This window comes from Pan troglodytes, chromosome 2 (assembly GCF_028858775.2).
Source record: "Pan troglodytes isolate AG18354 chromosome 2, NHGRI_mPanTro3-v2.0_pri, whole genome shotgun sequence".
NCBI lineage: Eukaryota > Metazoa > Chordata > Mammalia > Primates > Hominidae > Pan > Pan troglodytes.
This window is the reverse complement of record NC_086015.1, coordinates 59,616,563-59,643,664: the sequence shown is the minus strand read 5'-3', so window position 1 is coordinate 59,643,664 and position 27,102 is coordinate 59,616,563. Positions and strand designations below refer to the sequence as shown.

Genomic DNA, 27,102 nt, shown 5'->3' with positions numbered 1-27,102 from the left:
ACAACAAGTAAGAACAGAGTGTACGTGTTTCTCTTGCTGTTTCAAGGACCAAGGACAGATAAGATAAAACCTAAAAACTAAATAATATATTTTTCTTTGGGGTGATAACTGTGAACATAGTAGACTTGCTTAAACATCAATAAGTATCAAATAAACATCCAAAATAGTTTTATGGTTCCTATCATTGGGCGTGATAACACACTTCCTTAAAGTGGTAGATTGTTTTTGAGAGAAAATGAGTGAATAAAACCTGTTTGTTTGTTTGTTTTAGTGGTAAGTGATATAATTTATCTCTTCAACATAGTATAAGCATAGGCTCTGTGACCTGAAATCCCATTTTACTGTTGGCTAGGTGGGTGAATTTGTGTAAGTCACTCAACGTTTTTTCCCCGCTCAGTCTTTTCTTCTAAAAAATGAGGATGATAATACTGGAGCCTACTTTGTAGGGGCCTCTAAGGCACTAAAGAGAGGCCATCTATAAAACTCAGAGTGAGCACATTTGTCTTTTATCCACGTGGTCTACTAGTATCATTGGCATAGTAGTATATAATGATATAATAGATCATTGGGTATCTTTGTCACCCAAAGGAAAATTCATATAATTGGGAAAGGATTTTTTTTTAATTTTATCAGAAAAAATATGGGTAGTTTTTGACCAACCATTACCATACCTATAGACAGTTTTTCATATGAAGGAAGGAGAACAGCTCAAAGGAAGAAAGAAATGCTGCAGAACTGGAGAGTAGTGAGGGCTGGGATGTCTTTCTCTCCTGTCCCTACCAAATGCCTTTTTTCCTTGTACTCAGAGAAAAAGAATACCCAGATCCTCCCCAACTGATACCTGGCTTCCACTCTTTAGAATCTAGAATCAGATAATCAGATGGCTTAAAACTCAGAGTATTTTGGTGACTTTGAGGACCATGTAGTCTAGTGATTTTAAAACTTTTGTTTTTCCTACAAAATCTTGTGCAGTGCTTCAGATCCTAAAAGAGCCCTTTCCAGATACCTTTCCAGTAGATCCGTAGGATATAACTTGTGAAAACAGAGTCAGGCTGATCTGTTCATTTTATCAACAGTGAACAGAAGTCTATGAAGTGTGGGCAGATTCCTCCAGGTCTTACCACTGATGGCCAAAAGTAGCCCAGCCATGTCTTCTTTTTTTTTTTTTTTTTTTTTTTTTTTTTTTTTTGAGAGGAAGTCTCACTCTGTCTCCCAGGCTGGAGTGTAGTGGCACGATCCCGGCTTACTGCAACCTCTGCCTCCTGAGTTCAAGCAATTCTCCTTGCCTCAGCCTCCCAAGTAGCTGGGATTACGTTGCCCACCACCACACCCAGCTGATTTTTTGTATTTTTTAGTAGAGATGGGGTTTTCACCATGTTGGCCAAGCTGGTCTTGAACTCCTGACCCTCAGGTGATCCATCCACCTTGGCCTCCCAAAGTGCTGGGATTATAGGCATGAGCAACCACGCCCGGCCACAGCCACGTCTTGAGTTAGTCAGTTCCCTTGCCATTATCCCGACTTCTTCACTTCCCACACAAACAGGAACACACAAACAGGAGGAAGAGAAAAGCAAGGCATAAGAATCCAGGATGGTTTTAATCAACTTGCCCAGGCTCTTGCACCCTTGAATTTTCCATGAACAATGTCATGGAATCTGTGAAACCTCTCCCACCTAAAAGAAAATTACCTGGAAAATGTTGTGAATGTGTATACACGCATTTTCCTATGGTGAAGGTCCATAGCTTTTATCAGACTCTCCCAAAGGAGTTTGTGACACCGCCCCCCAAAAAGGTTAAGAATGATTTCCCTATAATTTGTGCCCCTAAAAGTCACATTTCCAGTTCTGATTGTGAGCTGCAAGGTTAACAATTACATCCACTTTAACCTTTCAACGGAAATGTAGCATATAATCCTATGAGTGTCTGAGGTCCCAGGCTTGCTTGTAAAACAGCAATTGGGTTGTGAATTATTCAGGCTGTCTCTGTAGCTTAGTTCTCAACTGGTATTCTAACTGGAACTAGGTTCTGACCATCTTAGAACTCAAATGGTTCAAAACTAAGAAAATAATTCATGTTTATTTACAATGCTCCAGAAAAGTACATTTATTTCTAGACATGCACTTTCATTTATTTGGTTAATTCTGCTTTGGTCCTGGATTAGGGTTGCCGGAATTTCACAAATACAGGACATCCAGTTACATTTGCATTTCAGATAAGCAACAAATAATTTTTTTAGTAGAGTTCTTGGAAGGGAGAAAAATGAATCAGCCTTGCAGATGTAGAAAGAGCTTTCTTTTCAACTCTAGAACATTTGCTGCAAAAATTAAGGGAAGTTTACTGTAACAGTTGCAGGGTCTTTTGGAGATAGTAGATACATTCTAAAACTGGTTTGTGGTGCTGATCGCACAATTCTATAAGTTTACTTAAAATCGTTGAACTTTACACTTACCATGGATGACCTTGATGGTATGTAAATTTTGCCTCGGAAAAACTGGTAAAAAAAAAAAAAAAATTAAGGGATTGCTTTATGCCAACTGTTGCTTAATTTTTAATTCTGAGCTTCAAACTACTTTAAGAATATGGTTACCATAATTCTGCTCCTCAGAATAAAGTATATAAGCATGAACACCAAATTTTGCATAACATTTCTGGACCTGCTGAATAAGTACTTGATAAATAAGGAATGACATCTCTGGATACCAACTTCTACCTGAACCAGGAGTCCACACACCATTAAAATCCTTTCCTTGATGCTGGGAATAAGGCTTATCTGGGGCAAAAGCAAGGAGTTGCTGTTTTGGGAAGTCTTCAGTTGTTGATTATGAGAGTGACCTCTTGTGACACCTGCCACTTTGAGACTGCCCCTCTCTCAGTTCATGCTGAAAGGACATGGGAAGGACAGTACTTGTCTATGGTGTAAGTGGAGCCACCTTTTTGGGATAAGTTCTTCAGTACAGACAACATGTTCACAAGCCAGTGTGTAGACTCAATCAGGAGGCACCTCCACCAAAAAACGCACAACTCATTCTCTTGTTTTAGTGCCAGCTGAAACTAAGAAGTGTGCTGCACTTCTCTTTTATCTCTGTTGACATACCCAGGTATTCTGAGAAACACACTTGACCAGGATGAATGATTTCAGTAGAGAGGGGCTGGGATGGGATTGCTTAGCCAGGAAGAGTGTACCGTGAGAACTTCATTCTCTAACAAGATTTGAGGACTACTCCTCCAGATTTGATTACTAGACTCCAGAAGGGACAGTCCTTTATACAGCTCATAAGAGTCACTGTGGACCTCTGCTAGACCCTCCAGACAAGTACTTCTATTTTCTATTATTGTTCTAAATGTTAGCTCTTATCCAAATGAAACAAAACAAAATGCCTAAAAGAACTAGGGGAAGAGAAGCAAGGCCCCTCAGAGACACCTTTATTCTTGCTCTTTCTCCTTTCAAGACATGGTTGCTCCCTAGGCAGTCACATTTCTGTGGTGATGGAGAGAAAGGAGGGCAGTTGGAGATTGAGGGGACAGCATGGGATAGCCGAGACATGCTGATAGCTGGAGGGGAGGCTGCCTGGGACCTGAAGAAGCAGTGATGTCCCAGCTCCAGTCATCTGAACTTCCCTAATAGGCCTCTCCATCTCTCCAGACATTAGAACTTGTAGAGAAAGCAACTGCTAGAATCCAAATCTTTTCACACAGTGAGGCCCCCAAACAGCCCAGCCTTCACACACAAGCCAGCCTGCTTCTCCTGACTGACTTGATCAATACCTCAAGGTGCACAGATGTCTGTGCCTGGAAGCAAAGCCTCATTGGAACCCCACTATTCTGGAATTCCTGGGCTGGTCTCAGCCAGCTGCCTGTGTGAAGATACAACTAATTAGCTCACGGAGAGGACAATCTAACTCAAAGCCCTCCTTCCCAGCCTAACAATGCTTATATTAATTCAATAAATTCTGTCTTCTCATTCAAACCAATCCTGAAGGAGGGACCTCTGCCAGCTCACTCTTAATTACTGCTGGCATTTGAAAGCAAGTAAATGCCTTCCCTTGAAAAATATTCTATAAATCCATCAATTTTGCTTATTTTAAATGACTTCTCCCACATTTGTCCAAATAAGTGAAGCTTTACCATTTTTGGCTTTTTCTGCAGAGTGAGTGAGTTTTAGGCATTTACTGGAAAGATCATTTCTGATAACACCAACCTCTTCCACATTTTTAGCTTTGGGTTTTGAATCCCGGAAACCCAGCAATAACCTTAAAGTTCCGTTTTCTTACTTGTGAAAGTGAGAAGCTGAGCACCCATGCTGGAACTCACCATATAGATGCCTCGCTGCTTTTCATTTCTAAGTTTCTCCTCCATGTCTTTTTCCTCTTGCCAGTGTTTAGATAAAATTATTTCTATTTGATACATTTTTCTTCACTCTTGTCCTTAATGGGTCAAGTCTTATGTGGCTTCATAGCCCTGATAGACAGTAGTATTGCTATTTTGGAGTCAAGGTCTCGTTCTGTCGGCCAAGCTGGAGTGCAGTGGCACCATCAGGGCTCACTGCAGCCTTGACCTCCGAGGCTCAAGGAATCCTCCCACCTCAGCCTTCCGGATAGTTGGTACTACAGGTTCGTGCCACCGTGCCTGGCTACTTTTTGTGTTTTTTTTTTTTCCGTAGAGATGGGATTTCACTATGTTGCGCAGGCTGCTATCTTGAAGTTTAAGTCAGTTCTCCTCAGGGGATATTTTATATGGCTTTTGTAAAGTTCTAAGGAGGGTGGTGGTTCTCTCAATCTCACAACATAATACTACAAGGAATTATGTTTTTAAAGATGCTGTCAGCAGTGGTTTTTAACCAGGAAATGGGGAGCTGGGGAATGAGGGGGGATCTTGGCCCCCATCCCTGGTTATTTGTCAATGTCCACGGACATTTTTGGTTGTCCCAAATGAGGGGTGCTAATGGGTCATCTAGTGGGTAGAGGCCAGGAATATCCTACATTGCACAAAGCAGTCCTGATGACAAATAATTGGCCCAAAACTTCAAGTGTCAAGGTTAAAAACCTTAAATTAGAGGAATTCTTGTTTTTTTTTTTTTGTTCGTGTTTGTTTTTTGCTTTCTCTCAAGTCCTGGGATAAAGAGAAAGAAAATGCCCCATTTTGATGCGTGCAGGCGTCCTGATCCTGAGTTCTTACATCCCACATGGATCCAGGAATTGGAGAGCACCACAGTACCAGCGAGCAGGGCAAAGTGCAGGGTGGAGGCAGATCTTCTGAGCTCCAACAGCTGTCTGAGCTCCAAGGAGAGACAACTTCGACCAAAGCAGAGGACCAAAAAGTTACAAGGATGTTTAGTTTGTGATAAAAATCATTTTGCAGATTAAAGTGCTTCCTCCTGCCCATAAAATGGTATGTTCTTTAAATAACTCAAAAACCGAAGGCATTTAACTGTCGCAAGCAGGCGGCAGGCCTCGGAGCCACAGTGGATTGATTCCATCCTCGAAATGGAGCCTACCCAAGCTGCAGGTGGCGCTCTTCCTGCTTTCTCCAGTGTGCTTTTGAATAACCCCTGTTACTCGCAGCATGAAGCGATAGGGAATAGAGGGTGTTTCCTGGAACCAGTTTCTCCCTCCACATCTCTTGGCTCCATTCACCCTCACTTCCTCGGTGGAGCATGATGGCTGCTCAACTTCCAGTCTTCCCTCCGGTCACTCCAAGTACAGTTAGGCAGAGATCCCACAGGCCCTGCAAAAAGTGTCAGTGTCTCTCATTGGCTTTGATGGGATCATGTGCTCATCCTGAACCAATGTTGTGGCTAGGGGAGGAATGCTGGAAGCTGATTGGCTGGGGCCTAATTTAGGACACACCCCCTGAGCTGCAGTGGAACCTTGTGCCATGCAGGTGAATTAAATAAAAGTGGGGGCAAATGTGTTGCCTCAAAGGGAAATTGGGGTAAGAGAGTCACCCACACACCACTCGCTACATGGAGACTTTGAATTCTGTGGTGGAAGACTTAGGTCTTGCCCTAGCGTTGCTGTTAACACTAGCTGCTTGACTTCAGATAACTTTAGGACTCTCCCTGCCTCCTTTTTCTGTCTGCAACATGGAAATAATCATTCCATCAGAGTGGTTATAAAAAATCAAGCAATTATCTTGGGATATGGGAAGGATTGTGCAAACAAGTAGTGATGGTGTAGATGGGAATGAATTCAGTTTAGCTTCTAAAGTCTCAAAGAATCTAGACCAGTTACAACCCACCCTGCTAGTCCATGCCAGCCTTCGGAAGCCAGTGTCTAAATTTATCCCAATTCTCACTGTTGCAGGTCAGTGTGGGAAATCTTCTGAGGTCAATGATTGAGGTAATTGGCTTGCCGTATCTTGAAAAAGTCTCTGTTAAATGACATAATTGGTTTTAATTATATAATTACGGCACTTAAAATGTGGGGGTGAAAGGTTACTATTATATTTAGAAGTGAGATCCCCAAATGAAGCAAGGGTGTTTAAGCCAAGGTGTCTTCGAATTTCTCATTTTATTTTTTCAGAAGGAAGCCAGAGGAGGCTGGCCTTGGCCCTGGTGATTTGGGGATGATTATCTTGCATGAGGTAGTGCCGGGGCTGATCGCGGCATCATAGGAACCTTTGTAAAGGGAAGGAAAGGGCTTCCGTAAAGACCTCTTTGCGATCTGAAGTTAATGAGCAGTGGGAACTCAACTGTCAGCAATTGAATCTGATTGGGCAGGGTAATTATATGATTGCCTCTGGTGTTTGCACATGCACGGGGATATTTTTATTGTAAAAAACCTAATTGATTACTTACTTGGTGGAGGGAAAACCTAAACAAATTTGTGTTGTCATAGGTTAAGAAGCTATCCTTTCTTTGTCTCTAAAAACGCCGCTTGCTCTGCTTCTTAGAAGTGAGGGTTTTGTTTCTTTTCGATTTCAGTCAAGGATGTTGTTTGTAGGACTTGGATCATATGATAATATTAAAACAGAAAGCTACTTCGGACTACGTGTCTTTGGTCAAATGACCACATGCTTACTACCCAGTCTTAAGCCATCCTCTCCAGTGGTCTCTTTCGTAATGCAAAGGTAGCTAGAGTCCTGGGCAATATTCAAGCTGCTGGGACTTTCCCAGCCGTTAGGGGGTTTTTTTGTTTTGTTTTGTTTTCCCCCACATGGAGGCCCCTGACAAGATTGGCTTCATAAGCTATCTGGTTTCCCCTAGTTGCATCAGGCAAGTGGGAGGTATCATGTCTGCGATAGCCTTTTAGACGTCAACACCAAGGGTAAGAAGAACAAAGCGCTCCCTCTGCAATTTCTCAGGGACTTGGAGGAAAGGAAGGGGCAAAGTGGGCTCCCCTATTGTGATAGCAAACTGTGATCCACCTTCTTGTCTGTTTCAACAATCTCCATGAGGATGGCATCTCCCTTACCCCTGATGCTGGTGTGCAGAAAGGATTGCTGCAATTGGGTCTATTCCGTAGCAGTTCAACTCTGCATTATTGTTTTTTTTCTCTCTCTCTTCTTATAGAAAAAAAAACAAAAAACAAAAACCACTATTTTCTAAGTTCTTTAGTTTCCTGAGATCCCACTGGCAGAAGTCAAAATGCAACTGGATTGTGGGCATTGGAAGAGCACCAGTTCCTCCTGTAATCAGGGCTGCAGACTCCAAATCTGGGTGCTCTGGTTGGATGTAGGATTACAGGCTGCAGAATGGCTGAGAACAAAGGACTTTCAGCCCTTCGGACCAGCCGAAGATTCTCAGGAATCTCCCATGTGCTGACCCACCCCAATCTTGGCTGGCTAACTCCATGGGTTCTCCAGGCTCAGCGTTACATGTCACTTCTTCCCAGGAAGCCTTCCCTGACCACTCACCCCCAGTCTGGGTTGGCTGCCTTTGCTTTGTGCTCCACGGCACCCTCTAGGTTTCCTTACCCGCTGTCCTGTAACTGCCTGTCTCGTCTTTCTCCTACATACCCCATAAGCTCCATGGGGGCAGGGTCTGTGTTCCTATTTGTCACTACGATATCTCCAGAGCCTGGCACCATGCTTAATGAATGTGTGTAGAATGACTGAATGAGGAGAGGAATGGTTGCTGGGTGTCCTAGGAACTGTGGTATGTGCTGTCCTGGTTTCCCTGCCCTTGCTGTTAATACTGCTTTCTTGTTGCTTATAATTTTCATAATTTTCATTGTCCCAGATGATCCAGCTCTGTCGGAGGCACGTAGGCACAGCCAAATCTCATGCTGTACATTGATCACCTGTCCAACCTTTGCCTAGAGTGGGAGCCCCCAGTTCCTTCGAGATCCAACATTACCTGTCTGTAAAGAAGAAGAGGAGGAGGGAGACAGCGGGGAGGATCCGGTGGCAGTTTAACACCAGAGCAGGTCCAATGTTTACTTTTACCCTTTTGGAGGTGGGTAACGGCAAATGCTGGGTGCTGGGTTTCAGAGAGACTCTGCATAATGAGCTTGGATTTGGGGGCTCACATGTACTTTACATTTTGCTAGAGTGTAGGAGTTGCTATTTTTGTATTTAATTCACAGCCAGACTGTTCCATGATTCCCACCAGTGTAGAACAATGATCTAGGTCCATCATCCACATGATGTAAATTGTTGTGTCAGCCTCATGGTGGCCACACAGTGTTGTTTGGATCTTGCTACATGGACAGAGAGGAAGGTTGGTCATTGGTTGCTACTTAATGACTATTACATTTACTATTTGCTTTCCAAGGCCTATGATTTTCAACACTTTTTCTTGTTTTGATTTTGTGGCTTTTGATGTTTTGAATCTTCCTCTACCCCCTAGCCCAGCCCAGTTGACTTCTTAGACCATGAGTTCCAGAGTAACTACTGAATGAATAGATGAGATTTCACTAGCCCTATATGATTTTGGAGATACCTAACCAGCTCCTTCCCTAAGCAGAATATGAACCTGTGACTTTTCAGGCTTCAGGCCAGAGAGCTTCCTACTGAACCCCTAAACCCCAAGCCATCACGGAGTTTGGACTATCTGTTGTTGATTGGCCTGCAACCATGATTTCTGAGTAGATGGACATTGGTACATGGAAACCGAAGCCTCACATGTGGCAGAAAAGAATAAACCCACAGAGACCATAGGGCATTGGCCTTATGCTTCTTGTGCAACCGTCTGTACTCAACTCTCCTAGGTCTGACTTTTATTCTCATCTGTTGGCTCTGAGTCTGTATTTACTCTGCATTCTTGAGTTGCATTTTTGCTTTGGCATAATAAGTACCTGAGTTGGAATCTTTGGGGGTTCCTCCTAGGAAGAGAGTTTGAATCTACTTGCTTTTACAGTAGATATGTTCATCAATATTGTACACTTTGAACCAAACAGAATGAGCCATGATGAGTTTTATTCCTGAGTTCTAAGGAAATTGTAGTTTAATTTTCAGTTTTGGAATTGAACCAAGAGATGCCTCACCATCTCATATTCCTTCTGGATTGAGGCAGTATTGTAATAACTGCCTACAGAAGTAAATCACATGCTTTTGCAATAAAAATTTCTTTGAATGACACTTAATTTTATAATTAAACTTGGCAGTACAGCCTCTGAAGTGTCTCATCTTGCCTAATCACAATGATCTATTTCCTTTCAGAGTACTTCCGTATGCAATGATTAGTCCTTTTGTTATCATCACATTATAGATTGAAAAGAATAATTCTTAAAAAGAAAAAGAATAAATGATTGTATTTTACATAAAATTCAAACCACTGATTATTTCTGTTGTTTGTTTTAAAAATATTTTCACCAGTAATGGTGGCTGATGTCTGTAATCCCAGTGACTGGGGAGGCTGAGGTGGGAGGATCACTTGAGGCCAGGAGTTGGAGACCGGCCTGGGCAACAAAAGAATAAAATAATTGGCTAGGCATGGTGGTGCATGCCTGTAGTTCCAGCTAATTAGGAGGCTGAGTCTGTAGGATCCCTTGAGCCCAGAAGTTCAAGGCTGCACTGAGCCATGATCATGCCACTGCAGCCCAGCATGGGCGACAGAGTGAGACCGTCTCAAAAACAAATAACCAACTAAAAAAAAAAAAAAAAATTTGCATGTTTCTTCACTGATTGATTTATTCTGCAAACAGATTTAAACAGGTTCTCTAAGTGCAGTGCCTTGAAGAGCCACTGGCATCCTAGCATCACCTGGGGACTTCTTAGTAATGTAAATTCTCAGGTTTTGCCCAGACCTACCGAATCAGAATCTCTGTAGATGGAGTCCAACAAGATGTGTTTAAATGGGCCTCTGGATGATCCTGATACACAGGAAAGTTTGAGAGCCACTGGTTTAACATTCTACCAGTCCATGATGTGGGGGTATTAAAGGGAGAGTAACTACGTATGACCCTACCATCCAGCTCCTTGTGATCTGATCAAGGGCATAAGGCATAAATTCATCAGGCAAGTTGGCAGAGTGATCTTTACAAAATGTAGATTACATCATACACTCCCTTCTTAAACCCCTCCAGGCAGTCCCCTTTGTACTTGTAATAAATGTAAATGCTTAGCTCTAGTCTACAAGGCCTGGCATGCTCTGTCCCCTGACTACCTTCCCAACCTCATCTGTTGCTGTTCTCTCCCTCCCCCAGTGCCGTGCCATGCTGCGCTGGCCTTCTTTCTCATCCTCAGACATGCCTGCTGAGTGTAGTGTCAGCAGGAACATAGAGAAAAGGGAAGTAGGGTAGAGAGAATTGTAAAGGTTAAATAAGAGACTTGGTCACTGAAGTATTTTTTTCACATTATAAAATATTCCTAAGCTACTCTCTCCACTGGTTAATGTTATTGATATTTATATATATATAGATGTGTAATATATTAATAGCATAATCAATATTAATGGCCTCACCTTTAAGCCTTTCACAGGTCTCAGGTGTCCTTCTGCCTAGGACGCAGTTTGAGGGGAGGCTCTCGGTTGTTTTCTTCGTCCCTCACACACTGACTTCACACAGATCTGGCCCTCAAAAATCGTGGACAAATGAAAGAAGAGATTCTGCAAATCCAAATGCCCTCACGATGCTAGCAAAGTCTGAAAGGATTTGTTGAATCATTAAGGAAATATTAAAGTCGTTTAGTTTCATCTTAGTGTAATATATTTTCACTGCTTTCTCTCTCTGAGAGTCAGCCTGGCAGGCACAGTGGGAACTGAATAAACGTGGCCGGAGAGACATGCTGGGGAGGGTGAAATCATCTGTTTTGCACAAGAATATTGATGGAGTCAGTGAATTACTTTTACTGTCTTTATTCAAGTTTTAGAAAGGATGGTGACCATATTCATTGGATTTTGTCTTTTTAAAAGATTATCTATGAATGCCAGTTTTGATCTTTGGGATATCATGTATACTGTGTGATTTGCGTATAAAGCAGCTGTTCAGATTTTTATGGAATGTGAAAATACTGTATCTCAGGATTTTCTTCATAATGAGACAGGGAGAAACACACATTTCAAATATGATTTGTTTCAAAAAATGAATTGGATTTGAGGCAAAGGGCTTCTTTTTTTTTTTTTTTTTTTTTTTTTTTTTTGAGACAGAGTCTCACTCCGTCGCCCAGGCTGGAGTGCAGTGGCACTATCTCAGCTTACTGCAAGCTCCGCCTGCTTGCAGTAAGATGGGGTTCACGCAGTTCTCCTGCCTCAGCCTCCCGAGTAGCTGGGACTACAGGCGTCCACCACCACGCCCGGCTAATTTTTTGTATTTTTAGTACAGATGGGTTTTCACCATGTTAGCCAGGATGGTCTCAATCTCCCGACCTTGTGATCCGCCTGCCTCGGCCTCCCAAAGCGCTAGGATTACAGGCGTGAGCCACTGCACCCGGCTGGGGCTTCTTAAAAATTTAGGACTTCTGGATCCAAGAACAAGGGCAATGGTTTTTGGACTTTTTGTCTTATTTTTGTTTTGACTATCTCTAGCTCTAACTTTCACAATAACAGGCTATTATTTTATAAACATAGTATCTCTGGTTTTAGACATTATTTGCTCATTAGGAAGCCTTTCATTTGAGATGTGTAGAACAGAGAAGTCATGGAGGTAGGGAAGGGGGAAATGCTTCTTAAGGTCTCCCAGCTTCTCCTTGCCTGGCAAAGATATCCCAGCATGAGGAGTAAGAATATCCTTACTACCTTAAGCTCTGTGGATATATGAGGGAGCCCTTCTTAGTGTTAAGGAGATGCTCGGTCTTCTCTTGTGAGTAGGGACAAGACAGGCATGCCCTGTCCCACCCTCTGAGAACCCACAGCCAGAGGCTGGGCAGGATTTAGCAAATAGCTACATTTTCACACTTTGAAACACACTCTGAAGGATGAGTACAGAAACTAGCACAGCATAGAAGAGGTAAACAAGTCCCCTCTGGAGCTGGCAAGGAGAGACATGAAGTTAAGACAGTGAAATGAAAGATGATCAGGCGTTCATTGGGGGGTGAATGAACATCTGATGGCTTAGGTGTTAGGTTGTGTTAGGTTGTGGTAGCATGGGAAGGGGGGCAAGGGAAAATGTCCCCGGGGAGCTGGCATCATGTCCCACAATAGCTAGGGTTCTGCCCACAGAGGCTACACTGCAGAGAACCTCCTGAGCAACACTGCCACAGAGTGAACCCCAGCGGCAGAGCGCTTCTCCTGCAGAGACTGAGATTTCCAAGTGTCCACTAATAGCAGATGCACTGTTCTAGCATGACATCAGCACCGTGGTACCTGTTTTTGGTTGTTTTCCTGGTTCCTCCAACTCTTATGGTGCCTCTGTCTGAGATACCTCCTTTTCAGGGCAGCCTCTGCTGGTCTCCTCCTTGAGAGCAAAGCTGCCTGCAGTGGACATTCACTATTCCATGGAGGGATTTGTATGGCTTTTAGGGAAGGGTTGTGAGCATCTTCAGGAATCTTCCCAGAGAACTGCCTTCTCTCACTGCCCTCTGGATCCAGAGGCATCTTTCACAGGTCTCACATGTCCTTCTGTCCAGGACCCAGTTTGACGGCAGATTCTTTGTTGTTTTCTCAGTCTCTCACACACTGACTTTGCACAGATCTGGCTCTTGAAAATTGTTGACAAAGGAAGGAAGAGATTTTGCAAATCTAAATGCCCTCACAATGCTAAGGTTCAATTTCAGGAATGTGAAATAGAAGAGATACCTGATTCATTCATTTATCCATCCACCCATTCAGAAATAGTTATTGAGGACTTACTGTTTCACTGTGCAGCCAAAACACAAAGCCCGGCTCATGGGAAGTTCCCAGTGGGTGCTGGTTATTAAAAAGGAAGTGGAGTACTTACTCTGGCATCTGGATCCCTTTGTGTTCCTGTCGGATGGACTTTTCCAGAAGCCCTAATATTTGTTTGTTTGTTGTTTGAGATAGGATCTGACTCACTCTGTAGCCCAGTCTAGAGTGCAGTGGTGTGAACATGGCTCACTGCAGCCTCGACCTCCTGTGTTCAAGGGATTCTCTTGCCTCAGCCTCCCAAAGTGCTTACAGACATAAACCACCGCACCCGGCTCCCCGGCTCTTTATCCTTCTCTTATTTAGGAGTGATAGTCCAGGCTACGAGCTCTGAATGTGTCTGCTTCTCTTCAGAGGGGCAGAGCTCTCCCATAGGCAGGAAGCACTTATTTCCTGGACTCGTGGCATTTTACAGTGCCGAAGGACAGCTCGCTGGTTGTTTGCACACAACCAATGTGAATGTGAAATGACAGGGAGCAGCTGAACTTCAGGGCAGTCTGAGTAGCTTTTTAAACAATTAACAAATTAATGAAGATAGTCATTTGGAGCACCTAGGTTTCTACTTGCTGAGAAAGGCCTGACCTGTTTCTGAGGAGGACTTTTTTGATTAAAATAAAAGGGCAATTTCTGTGGACATGAAGAATTTAAGCCTGGAGTCACATATGGAGCTTATAAGCCAGTTCTGCCTAGATGGCATTTCGTTTGGCTCAGAGTGTTCCAAAAACCTGAAAATATAATATACGATTCTGGCTTTCTGGGTTTTTGGGAAAAAACAGATGATCTGGTTATAGCGAGCTATATTCCCACGAGATTGCCCCAGCAATCTCCTTTGTCCAGCCAGCCCTCTCCAGTTTACTGGTCACCAATGTGGCCTTCCTCACATCTGCCTCACTTCCTTCGTTTGTGTTACCCCCAGCCCCCGTCCGCATGGTGTGCGAACCTGCTTTGGCACTGCAGAAGAGGGCCTGTGGCGAGCTTGCCATGGCCAGCAGCAGGTATTAATGATGCCCAGATTTGCCTCCCCAGCTCCTCATCCAGATGCCACATGGCAGGGCCAGTAGGAGCGACATCAGCAGCTCATCACCCAGGCTGCCAATAAGAACCACATGGGTACTTGCCCAGGCACTGCATTAGGGATTCTGACTTAATGGCTCTAGGTGAGGCGCAGAGGCCGTGTCCACACAGACAACTTCCAAAGGCCTGCACTGAAGCTTGTGCAGAGCTCCCCTGCTCTCTGGGACAAGTGTTCTGCCCCCATCAGCACTCTTCTAGGCTTCTATTCCTCTTCCTGAATTGGTGTTGAGCATCACAAGCCACTGTCTTATACTGGAATCAGTGAAGAGCACACATGTCAAAAGAGGCTTTTCAAAGGGGTATAATGCAAAAACCAGAAATAATGTCTTGATCTGAAAATCCAAATAAATCAACAAAAAATGGGACTTGGGTGGTGGGGAGAAGATGGCAGACGTGAATGTTTCCCCCATCTTCTGCACGATGACAGAGAGGTACTTCTATGGGTGGGTACTTCTTGAGGCCCATCTTGATGTGTGCTCTTAAAGACAGCCTGTTATTTTCTTTCCAGATCCTTATAGATTGTTTTTTCTTTACATCAACAAGTCAATAATTGTGCCAGATTATTTCTACTGCTTACCTCTTTTACATTTTTCTGGTAAGCCCTTTTAACCTGCCATATATGTGTTTCATTGCATTAATTTATTGCTCCCTTTCTTAGTTTTTGGTCTTTTTTTCTAGAGCATCTATTATCCTCAGGTTCTCACTATGTAATTCCCATATCTATCATGTTGTCCCTTACAGATTACATCTCTATATTCTGGGATAACTTCACAAGATTACAGCCTATTTTTCTGATGATATTTTCTAGAGCAGTGATTCAGCTCCTTGCTACTTCTAATGCTGGCTTTGATTCCATTACTGCATTTTTGCTGGGTGGTCAATTCCCTTCCATTTTCTGTCCTGTCTATAGTCTTCTGCCTCGGTGCCTCACATGAGCTTTTTCACTGATAGGAAACTGAGGCCCAGAGAGCGATATGATTTGTCAAAGGTTATGTTGTTAGTTCCTGGTGAAAATGAAAGTAGAACTTGGATCTTCTACCAGTCCAAAGCGTTACTCATCCACAAGACTCAATTTTAAAGATCAACCTTGAGGTGAAAATAAATAATTTGGTAGAAAAAATTGTCATTATCTTCAACCTGATCAAAATGTTACACATATTGAGCATGAATATTCCAACTGAGAATTTCTTACTATAGATGACTGTAGTCACTCTTCCTTTTCTATAGCATAGCACTATTGATTTAGTGCTGAAGTTTAAAAACTCCAGTTTAAAAGGAACAAATTCTACATTTTCCATGACTTATCTCCTTATCTGTGGACTAAGGACCTTTGGGAGTCCTCAAATCTGCAAAAACACAAACACACACATATAATGAACCATGATCCAGAATAGAATGCCTCATAAATACATGTGTGATAATTTCTCTGGTGTGTGCATAGACACTATTATGAGTTCTAAAATTTAAAAACATTACTTAATTTAAATACATTAGCATTTCAGAACATTACTGAATTCCTAGTAGCTGTTGATCATCAGGTATCAAGTTGTCTTCTCTGTCTTCCTTTGCAGTCTCCATGCTTCATAGGATGTGTTGCAGGGGACGTGGAGGAGCAGAGTAGTGCTTACAGTCAGGAATCAGGCTCAGTCCATAGCAAGATGTGGCTGTAAGCAGGCAACGTGGCTTCCCAAGGTGTCAGGCTTCTTCTGGCACACAGGGGAGGTTATAGTTATTAGTCATTTATTCAACAGCCATTTATTTGAAAAGAAATAAAATTACACTTAGGTGGAGGAGTCTGCAAAAGTTTTTGATGTTTAAAGGGAGTCCTTGCCAAAATTGTACTGCTCCTGTCTTCCATGATAAATTTGAAGCCTACACGTGCCCTTCTTCAAGTAGCTGCCAATCCAAGGGAAAATCTGTACTGCCTGATGGCTCTCACCAGTGGCTACAGTGTTGGGACAGATCTGGCAAGCAGATGTCTGTGGTGGAAACTTTCTATTCTAGCATAGCTCCTTCTGAGGAAGAAGGGTTAGGTCGAAGAAGAATGTTCCCCAGACAATCTGCCCCTTTGTTAATCAATGCTGTGATCTTGACTGCCCCTACAGCAGCCCCATCTTCCTGAAATCTTCAGTAAAAAGGCCATCCAACAAATACATCTGGCATTGGCCAGGATTTTTCTAGGTCCACTGTAACAGGGAGGAATGGATTTAATCAGATTCAAAGGAACATTAAGATTCATTCCATAACAGTGGTGCATCTCTGGAGGGGCTATGGAAGGCAGGTGATCAAAAACCAGTTTCTTGAGCAAAGCTTGCAAAGCAGTGCAAAAGAATCAAGTTGACTATGCAGGTGTCTGAAATGCTAGTGACATTTATCGAGCTCATTGGGACACATGTACTATGTTCAGTGCTTTAATGGAGTAATCTAATTAGTCTTCATAGCAGCCTGCATAGTCAGCACTAATGTTATGAGCATTTCATGGATGTGGAAACTTGAGAATTCAGCCATTAAGCAACTTGTCCAAGGTCACACAGTGATTCCTCCCTCTTTAACTATTGGGCTGATAATATGGCCACACAGCTGATTTTGAGTCAATGAACTATTATTTTCTTTGTTTCTTTAATTGGACAATGCAGTCCTTGTGCAGACATGCAGTTATTATAAGAAATGATAATTTGAGTCAATTTTAATAGATTTGGCAAAAGCTAGTATCTATATAATAGTAACAGAAACACTGAATTTGCTGAAAAAGACATTTGCAAGTTGTCTTCTCTGTCCTTGCAGCCTCCACACATAATAGGTTGTGTTGCAGGGGACATGGAGGCCATGTGGAGGAGCAGAGTAATGCTCGCAGTCAGGAATCAGGCTCTGTCGTTAGCAAGATGTGGCTGTAAGCAGGCGACGTGGCTTCCCAAGGTGTGGCTTCTTTTGGTGCATGGGGAAGGACATAGTTTAGTCATTTATTTACCGTCTATTATGTAAGTGGATATGATGACAAACTCACTAACTCTTACTGAGATTGTAACACAAGTAATCCTGATGTAATGTGATCTATTCTAGGGGCAAGGTCTATATCTCTATGAAGGGCTAGGGTCACTGTAGGGTGCCAAGTCAGGCTTTCATCAGCACATGTTCATTGATGCCTACTCTGTTCCAGGCTCCATTCCAGGAGCTAGATGTTGCAAATACATTATATTTCAAAGGGTGTGGCCAGGAAGGCAGTGAACCAGTAACAAATAGGATGACTTCAGAAACTAGTAAGTTGCATGAAGAAAAGTTCAGTAGAGTTATTAAGGAGTCACTGGGAATGAGAAGAACTACCGGACTTAAGGTGACCCGAGAAGATTTTTCTGAGGAGGTAACACCAAGACAAGCCTTAGAAAATGAGGACTATTTTCTAGGCTGGGTGGAAACTGGGTGGATTGGCCTTGATGTGTAAGGTTCTAAAATCATTTTTTTTTTTTTTTTTTGAGTTGGAGTCTCACTCTGTCACCCAGGCTGGAGTGCAGTGGCGCGGTCTGGGCTCACTGCAAGCTCCACCTCCTGGGTTCATGCCATTCTCCTGCCTCAGCCTCTCAAGTGGCTGGGACTATAGGCACCTGCCACCACACCCGGCTAATTTTTTGTATTTTTTGTAGAGATGGGGTTTCACCATGTTGGTCAGGATGGTCTCGATCTCCTGACCTCGTGATCCGCCCGCCTCGGCCTCCCAAAGTGCTGGGATTACAGGCGTGAGCCACCGCGCCCGGCCAAATCATTCTTCTTTTAACACAGAAGTGCAGATATCAAATACATAATAATGCTTCTTGTATTTTATTAAGATTTCTAAGTAACCAAGCACATGTTCAATTTTTTATAAATATTTCATATGTACTTGAAGAGAATTCTCTCTTTGGGTGCATGTTCTTTGTATATTCTTTAGATGAAGCTTATAAGTTATCTAATAAATCTTCTAAATCTCTATTAATGTTTTAGCTGGTAACTGCTCAGTTTCTGAGAGATAAGCATTAAAATCCTCATAATCATTATGGATTCAGTCATTTTTTTTTTCTCTCTATCTAGGATATACTTTTAATTGTATAAAATGTCATCATCTAATGTTATAGCTCCTGGTAGGTTGTTCTTATCTTTCATTAATAATCTTCTTCATCTGTACTAATGCTCTTGCCTTCACATTTCTGTTCCTATGTGCAAGTGCATATTTCTTCCAACCTTTTATTTTTAGCCTTTGTGTGTCACTGGTCCATTTTCCATTTTAAAAGCAACATAAAACTAGATTTAATTTTTTTACTGACTTTATTTTATTTTCAGAGACAGGATCTTGCTCGATAACCCTGGCTGGAGTGCATGGCATGATCACAGCTCGCTGTAACCTTGAACTCCTGGGCTCAAGTGATCCTCTAACCTCAGCCTCCCAAGTTGCTGGGACCACAGGCATATGTCACCATGCCAAGCTAATTTTGTTTTCTGTAGAGATGGGGTCTCACTATGTTGCCCAGGCTGGTCTTGAACTCCTGGGCTCAAGCAATCCTCCTGCCTCTGCTTCCCAAAGTGCTGGGATTATAGATGTGAGCAATCACACCCAGCATCTCTGTCTTTTAATGGGTGAATTTAAGCTATTTGTATTTATTGTAACTAATCTATTTGGACCTACTCTTCTTATTTTGCATGTTCTCTTATTACGGTTCTTTTGTTCCCTTCTCCTTTTTTCCCCTCCTCTCCTTTAATGTCCTATTTGAATTGACTGTGCTTTCTTTATTTCTATTTTCTCCCTACTGGTTTGGGAGTTACATATTCTATTTCTCTGTTCTTAGTGGTTTTGATAGTATCTAAAGCACAATTTGGCAAGAACTCAGAAGCTTTTAATGGATCACCTTAGGTTAGTTTAAGGGCTTTCTCTAGTATCCTCACTCCCCAGTGGTTGGGTCTTTAATGGGGTGAGGTGTAAATGAAAGTGCAGAGCATGGTCACTATGATGATTGTATCTTGGAGTGTGGATTTCCAACTTTCATTTGCTAAGACCTACACTTTATTGCCTGAGGCTGCCTGGTAATTTATAAACTGCCATACTCTCATGGTTTATAGATAACATGGTGGCTTCCAAGCAAAGATCCACTTGGTTTCTTTAGTTGCCCTTCCCTTTGTCTGCATTTGAGCCCTTGTAAGTGATGATAAACATTAAATAGCTCCTGTAAAACTGTTGAATTGTCAGTTTTTAAACTGCATAAAACACTGACATTTTCATTAGATCCTGGCCCTGAGGAATGTCCGGCTTTCATCATAACAGATTTGTTTACTTCTGCAGAGAGCCTTAATGCGCTGCCTATGGGAGAAATCTTTCTGTCACCTGCTCTTAAATGGGAAAGTCTTTGTTCAGCCAAAGATTTTTGGAAAAGGATTTGTAAGAGGGATTTTACACCTCCCTCTCTCTCCCTGACCGTCTCCCAAAAGGGTAAGGGATGGGAATAGAATCTTTGAAGAGCTTTGGTACTGGACAGGAAAAATTTCAACCTAAAATAGTCCTGCAAAGTCCATTAGGAGACAGAATGCTGAGGAGAAGCTATTAAACCACTATTTAGTTTCAGTGTCTCCTGTTAAAGATAAGCAAGTCATATCAATGTCTTTTTTACCTCAATCTTTTGGTTGACATTTAAACAGATATCTTGATTTTGGATTAATAAACTCTCTTGTGTGTATTAGTAGGGAACACATTTTAAACTGCTGGGTCCTTCTAAGCAAGTTAATGAACCTTTCTGAGTTTTGGTTTTCTCATCTATAAAACTGAAATTATAAACTGACTTTTCAGAGTTGATATGAACATGAAGAGAGAGAATATATATGAAGGGCTCAGCACAGAACCTGGTTCTTAGTAGGGAACCATTCAATGGCATTTGACAGTGATGATGAAGGTAGTGGTGGGAATTATGGTGGTGAAGATGAGGATGATTATGGTGGGGGGAGGGTAGTGGTAAGAGTGTTGATGGTGATGGTGATGAGGATAATGCTGGTGGTGGTGACAGTTGGGGTTTTGAAAAAGACTGAGAAAGGTTATCATGTAATCAAAGAACTCAAGAAGATGCAGAATTATCTGTAACTACCTGACTGGCCAGGCGCAGTGGCTCATGCCTGTAATCCTAGCACTTCAGGAGGCCAAGGTCAGTGGAACGCCTGAGGTAAGGAGTTTGAGACCAGCTCGGCCAAAATGGTGAAACCCCATCTCTACTAAAAATGCAAAAAATTAACCATGTGTGGTGGCACAATGCCTGTAGTCCCAGCTACTTGGGAGGCTGAGACAGGAGAATCACATGAACCCAGGGTGCGGAGGTTGCAGTGAGCCAAAATCGCGCCACTATACTCCATCCTGGGTGACAGATCAAGACTCCATCTCAAACAATAATAATAATGATAACAATAAAACTACCTGCTCTATAATCTCCCAGTTTCTATTTGGGCACTTTCAGCCACTAGGAGATTCTTTCTTAGCAAAATTCTGTTATAGGCAGCAAACCACAAAAGCCCAGTTCATTCAGGCAATTGTGTTTTCAGGCCTAGATTTGTCTTTTAAAAAGTTAAACAGTGTTATTCTGAGTCATGTAATCCTGTTGCCATCTATCTCCATCCTAAAGATACTTTAGGACACCGCACACTTTGATGTTCTTCTGTCTTTCCTTGAACATGTATCTGCCATCTCTTTACCAACTCTTCTTTCTGTAGTCGTTTGCATATATAAGTAAGGAGCTCAAAGAAGACAATACAGGAGGAAAAAAGGTGCCAACAGCAAGGGTGGGGAAGAATCTGAGTGTTGTGTCACAGAAGTAAAAGAGGGAGACAGTTCCAGGCACAGGAGGAAGGTCACCGCTTTGAGCATGAAAGTGAGGGTGAGGATGAAGAAGGCTGGGCAGGACCGTAACTTCTGTCACTGAAGGGTCAATGCTGGCATCTGACACAGTATGACTGTGACGGTGAAAGATGGAGAGTTGAGGAATACTTGAGAGAAGAAGGGGTGAAGGCCACAGATATGGAGGAATGAGAAAGAGGTGGCTCCAGAGTAGAAAGAGTTTTTAGACAGGGGAGAATGGGGCCTCTTTGTGGACCAAGAGGAGGGAGCCAGAAGAGGTTGAGTCTTCAGATACAAAAGCAAGAGGATTCAGATATTTGGCCCTGGAGGAAATGGGAGAAGTATAAGGAGGAATTCATTGGCCCATAAAAGTACCTGCCCCACCACCAAGTGGAAAAGTGGGGAGACAGGGATATTACTAGGGGAGGAAAGGTGTCATCAGTGAGGCACATGCTAAATGGACTTGACTTTCTCTTAAGGGAAAGTGAGATCTCTAATGAAAGTGAGAGACGTTTTGAAGACATAAGGAGCTTGGGAGAGAGTTTAACAAGAAGTACCATCTGAAATTGGAGAGGAAGTCAGCCAGAGATGATTAAAATACTTGCTAAGGGACACCATGAAGGAAAGAAGGTGTGTGTACATTGTCTCATCCTATTTTCATCCTGGGTCCTCCTCCTAGGATCTCCCTTATGCACCCTGGAATCCCATGGATGACCCTTCAGTGCTCCCACACCCCCATGGAACCTCCCTCTCCATCTCCGTGTTCATCCCTGCTCTCAGATGGTTATCACATAGAAATGAACCAGTGGACTGATTTGCACCAAGGCAAGGATGATGCTAAAACACAGTGTCTTCTCCCACCCTAACATTAGTGTGACAGGTAGTTGGATGAAAGCAGCACTGGATCAGGAGTCAAGGGCCTAGCATGTAGTCCCAAGTCTAGTTAGTTAACCTATCATGGTGCTGTCACAGCACAACATGGCATATCTTTCTTGCTTGCCATTGTAGCACCAGTATATTGCTCAGTTCTGGCACACAATAGGTGCTCATAGAATTTATTTGAATGAGTGAATAGAAGCAGATAGGAAAAAAATTTCAAACACCCTGTCATCCTATGCAAATGTAAAGCACTGTTATACCTATGTGCATTTTAACGGGTACAATAGTTAAGCAAATGACTCTCTAAGAATAGAACATCAGCTACCAAAGGTGGGTAGGTGAAGGGAGATACTTTCAGCAGATCTGGGTGGGGGCTTTCTGCTGTTTTAACTACCTAGAGCTGCTGTGATTTAACTACGTAGGTGTCTACACGTATTTGGTTTGGCTTTTAGATAAATGAGCTCCTTTCCCTTCAGTAATCTGATCCAAGGATCCAAGATGATTTAGTCATTTCTCATTCCAGCTGTTGAAAAAAATACACTTCGTCATTGTAGACAAGAAGCTGAGGACCTGGCAAGACAAAGAGAGATGAAAAACAGATTCCAGATAAAGAAGCAGAGCCTCCTTCTCACCTTTTTCTACCCTCTCCTCCCTTCCATCCCCTCCTGAATGAGGTCTTTGCCTTTCCCCATGACTCTACCAGCATGGAGAAATCGATTGTCAGCCAAATCCCAAAAGAATGAAAGAAAAATAGCTTCCCAGAAGGAGAGGGCAGAGGGGAGAGATACAAGCATCAGTAAAGGCTGAAGGGATTGGCCTAGAAAGGGTGGAATCCAAAAGGGTGTTCATTTTCCAAACAGAAGCTTACCGATCAGGTACTTTTCAACAGATGAGAAAAATGGAATGAATGAGCAAAGCTTGTGCCCAGATACGGGGATATGCCCACAGCGGCCCCAGCCACTGAGTTAGCAAGAGATGCTTTTGTTATTGCTCTGGAGGCAGACTTTGAGGAAGCCGGATTCGTTCATGAGCAACCAGAGGCTCAAGGAAGGCTGAGTCTGGCCCAGTCACCCTTCCTAGTCACCTAGAATCCTAACTTCCTCGCCTGCCTACACACTGAAACAGCCCCAGAAGCCTCACCAGCCATTCCTTGGCATCTTTTCAAGCACTATTCTTTTCTACAAATGCTCTAGAAAAAGGCCTTAGAGACAGGGAAGTAGCTTTTCTTGAGAAGCTATGTGTCAGCATTAAACATACATAACTGGATTCAGAATTGCCTCTGCTACGTATATGCTGTGTGACCTTCCCCAAAGGGGTTACCTACTCTGAGCCTCATTTTCCTCATTGGTGAAATGGGAAAAATAGAATGTACCTCACAGGGTAGAAGAAGGACAAGAATAATGGGGATGGGGTGCCTGATGGCAAAGAAAAAGAGTTCAGTGATTGGCAGTGAACCTGGCTGGGGAGACCCCCGGGACCCACTCAAGACTTGTGCTTATTTTTCCTCATTGCGGATGTTTGGTTTGGGCCTTGGTCAGCTGCTGCTTTGGTCAAAACCACACGCGCGCGCGCGCGCACACACACACGCACACAAACTTCTGTTTTGAGGGGTCATTCTCCTCGTAAATAGCTCCTGGCCTGCTTGAATAACAACATCTTCCAAGCCCTGCCTGCGCCCTGGGTCTCAGTGTCTGCATGTGAAAAACAAAATGTGTGACTCAGTTTTCATTCATTTAAACTAGTTGAGGGGTTCCATTCCACCCATAATGTCCAAGGATTCTCTATGCTTGCTGTACCCCAGACTTCACTTCCCAGTCACAGTGCTGGGTCCCACAAAGGTGGAGACATGAGGTTTTATGTGACAGAAGGCAATCCTAAGAGAAGAGACAAAAGACAAAAATGAGAAAAACACTTCTCACGATTTCCCAGCTGCTCTACAACAAGCATATGCTTTCAAAATTTGTTTAAAAAAAAAAAAGCTAAAAGACACAAGTGAAAATCAACCACAATTCTACCCCTTAAAGTTATAGAGATATGGCTGGGCACGGTGGCTCACACCTGTAATCCCAGCACTTTGGGAGGCCAAGGTGGGTGGACCACGAGGTCAGGAGTTCGAGACCAGCCTGGCCAACATGGTGAAACCACATCTCTACTAAAAATACAAAAATTAGCTGGACGTGGTGGCGGGTGCATATAATCCCAGCTACTCAGGAAGCTGAGGCATGAGAATCGCTTGAACCCGGGAGGCAGAGGCAGCAGTGAGCTGAGATAGCACCATTGCACTCCAGCCTGGGCAAGAGAGCAAGACTCTGTCTCAAAGAAAAAAAATGTTATAGAGCTATAAAAGAGGACATTAATGTCCTCCACAACCTGTCTTGGCAGTTTGATTACAACACCAGATGCTACCACTGTGGACAATTTGGTATATGTCTTTCCCAATGTTTTCCTGAGTTTAAAACACACATCCACATTTACATGCATAAGTGCATATGCAATTTTTACAGAATTGTGGTGGGCAATTTTCATTGTTGGATCATTGCAGTTGGCTTGATACTGTATCAAGTTCCTCCTTTCAGGTCAGTGCATGTAGTTGTACCTCTGGTCTCTAATGCAGCATCCATTCTATGGAAAAATCATATTTATTCAGTTATGTCCTTTTGATGGACATTAGGTTGATTCCAGTATTTTTTAAGAAGCTGCAGTGAATATCATTTATGTTTCACTATACGTTCTGGTGCTTTTATTTCTGCAGAATCAATTCCCAGAAGGACAACTTCTGAGTCAGAGGATGTGCTCTTTTTAGATGTTAATGAAGACTTCCAAATTTGTTTCTGTGATGTTTGAAAGCACCTTATGCACCCACCAATGGGATGAGAGAGCTCCTGTTTCCCTATAACCTCGCCAAATTTGGATATCATCAGTCTTTATGTTTTTCCCAATGTGCCACACAGGGCACGATCTCACGCTTTTTACTTTTTACTTCACTTAGATTTCGCTTATTTTCATTTGTTCATTGGCCATCGTTATCCTACAATTGCCCACTTGTATCCTTGGTTTATTTTTTTGAGTGACATTGCCACCTTCAAAAAAATGTATTGTCTTATTTTTATAATTAGTTTTTTATAAAAGAATATACATGATTTTTTAAAAGGTTTTTTTTGAGAATGTGAGACTTTTGAAGGCTGCAGGGAGGAGAAGGTTTTCATGGATGGGACACTGGGGAGTGAAAGGCAGTAATAACCCTTCAGTGTGCTGCACAGGGCCTTTTCTTTCACATACATTTTTGCCCCCATGTGCTCCTCAGTGCAGCCCTGGGAGGTCAGCTGAGCTCCAAATGCCTTCTTGGTGGAAGTCAGAACTTCACCTTGCCCCTGACTAATGAGGCTTGCCTCTTGGGCTTGACCTGAGAATCATGAGCCCCGTCTCCTGCTGGGACTTTTGCCTGACAACTCTTCCTGCCCTCCCCTCACTGCCCCTCCCATGCCTCTATCCACGAGTTCTGCTTTTCCTGGAGGCTGGGAATTCACGTATAAGCTCCTTCAGGAATCCAGTGCCACCCCAAGGACTCCTCATGGAGGCCTCAGGTGGTGGTGGTTTTTATCCTTACTAATAAAATATCAGTTACCATTTATTGAGTATTTATTATGTGCAAGGCCAGTACTCATGGTTATGCAAGTTGTCCACTGCACAGCTCCAGCAGGCAACATTCCCCGTGTAGTCATGGTAGATGTGCGGAATTATTTCTGCCAAATGACTGTCACGTGTCTTGAAGAAGGGTGCCTTTTTCCAGTTCTCACAGAGTCACCATCACAGTAAGCTGCTCGTTTGCGCACCAACCACTGGGCTGAGTGCTCTAAGCACATGGTTTTTAAAATCCTTAGAATAGCCAGCTGAAGTTGATGATTTTACCTCCTTCTCTCTCTCTCTCTCTTTTTTTTTTTTTTTTTTTTTTTTTTTTTTTTTTTTGGTAGTGACTGGGTTTCACTGTGTTGCCCAGGCTGGTCTCAAACTCCTGGCTCAAGCAGTCCTCCTGCCTTGGCCTCCCAAAGCGCTAGGATGACAGGTGTGAGCCACTGCATCCAGCCTTACCTCCTCCATAGCCAAGGAAATTGAGTCTCAAGTTAGTCACTTGCCCACGTTACACAGCTAATAAGTGAATTCAAACTCAGGTCCCGCTGACTCCAAAGCCTGTGTTTAATGCTTGCCCTACCCTCCCTCTGTATTGGAATATGGTTACCCCCAAAATGGCCCTCCGAAATGCCCCAAGCCATGATTATCGGCCTTCCTCGAGTGTTCCCACACACTCGAGGCAGGCTGGTGTAGCCAGTGTGCAGGATTGCTGTAGCTGGTGTGAACTTGAACTCAAACTAAAAACTGAAGCATTGGAGCCCAGATCCGGTCAAGCAGCCATCTTATCAGCATCTCTGGATCCCTTTGTGGGAAGGAAGGGGGAGCCCCACTTTTGTGATGTGCTGTAATCCTGAGTCAGGGTTTTCTGGTCTCTGTCTCGGGATCAGTTTTCTTCGATCACACTCAGAGGTTAGGTAACTAACACAGAGGTGCTAAGAGTGAGAGCCAATGTTTCCCATCTTCTGACTGTGGTGCTGATGGATGGGGCACGGGTGAGAGGGTTTTTCTGGAATTGATTCATCAGGCCGAGGGGGATTTCCCTCTCGCTCTCTGCTTTCACTTCTAAGGTTCGTGTGTCTTTTTAACATTCCTTCGGCTTACTGGGGCCTAAGTGGAAAGTTGTCTTTAGGATCCCTTTGTTCTGATTCAGTTGCCGACGCTTTATGATGTTGTTCCTTCTCTTGGAAAAATGCTCCAAATGGCTCGTGTAACTGATGCACTCCACATCACCCTGATTGATAGTGGGGAGGCCCTGGTTGGAAGGAGGGGTTGGGGCTGGAAGGAGGGGTTGGGGACTGTGAACATCATTACTTCTGGGCTCTGAAAGCCAGCATGCCTGCCCTTGATGCCACCCAGCTGGGAGCCTTCAGCTGGTTTCTTGGGGAAATCCAACCAGGAAACGACCTTGATGTTTGCACTAGCCACAAGTTGGGAGGAAGGAGGCAGGCTCTGGGTTCAGCCTAGGGATGTATACCCAATT

The 27,102-nt window shown here is 43.2% G+C and overlaps 1 protein-coding gene and 1 long non-coding RNA gene across 15 annotated transcripts in view; one reads left to right on the top strand and one right to left on the bottom strand.

Moving 5' to 3' along the window:
- Window positions 1-27,102, top strand: part of ERC2 (ELKS/RAB6-interacting/CAST family member 2) — a 965,515-nt gene that overhangs the window by 856,777 nt on the left and 81,636 nt on the right. For 4 of the 14 annotated variants that reach the window (XR_008546979.2, XR_010155615.1, XR_010155616.1 and 1 more), the window contains one exon: window positions 8,180-8,366. The exons of 9 other annotated variants lie outside the window; for them this stretch is intronic. The gene's annotated coding sequence lies outside the window, so the exon portion shown is untranslated. Of the gene's footprint in view, window positions 1-8,179; window positions 8,396-27,102 lie in introns of all 14 variants that reach the window. One more of the 14 variants, XR_008546980.1, reaches the window with a different exon arrangement.
- LOC107970658 (uncharacterized) lies at window positions 2,033-5,733 on the bottom strand. The gene is made up of 3 exons (XR_001713371.3): window positions 4,312-5,733; window positions 2,450-2,491; window positions 2,033-2,314 (listed from the first exon to the last, which is right to left on the bottom strand). It is a non-coding gene; the product is annotated as an uncharacterized LOC107970658 (long non-coding RNA).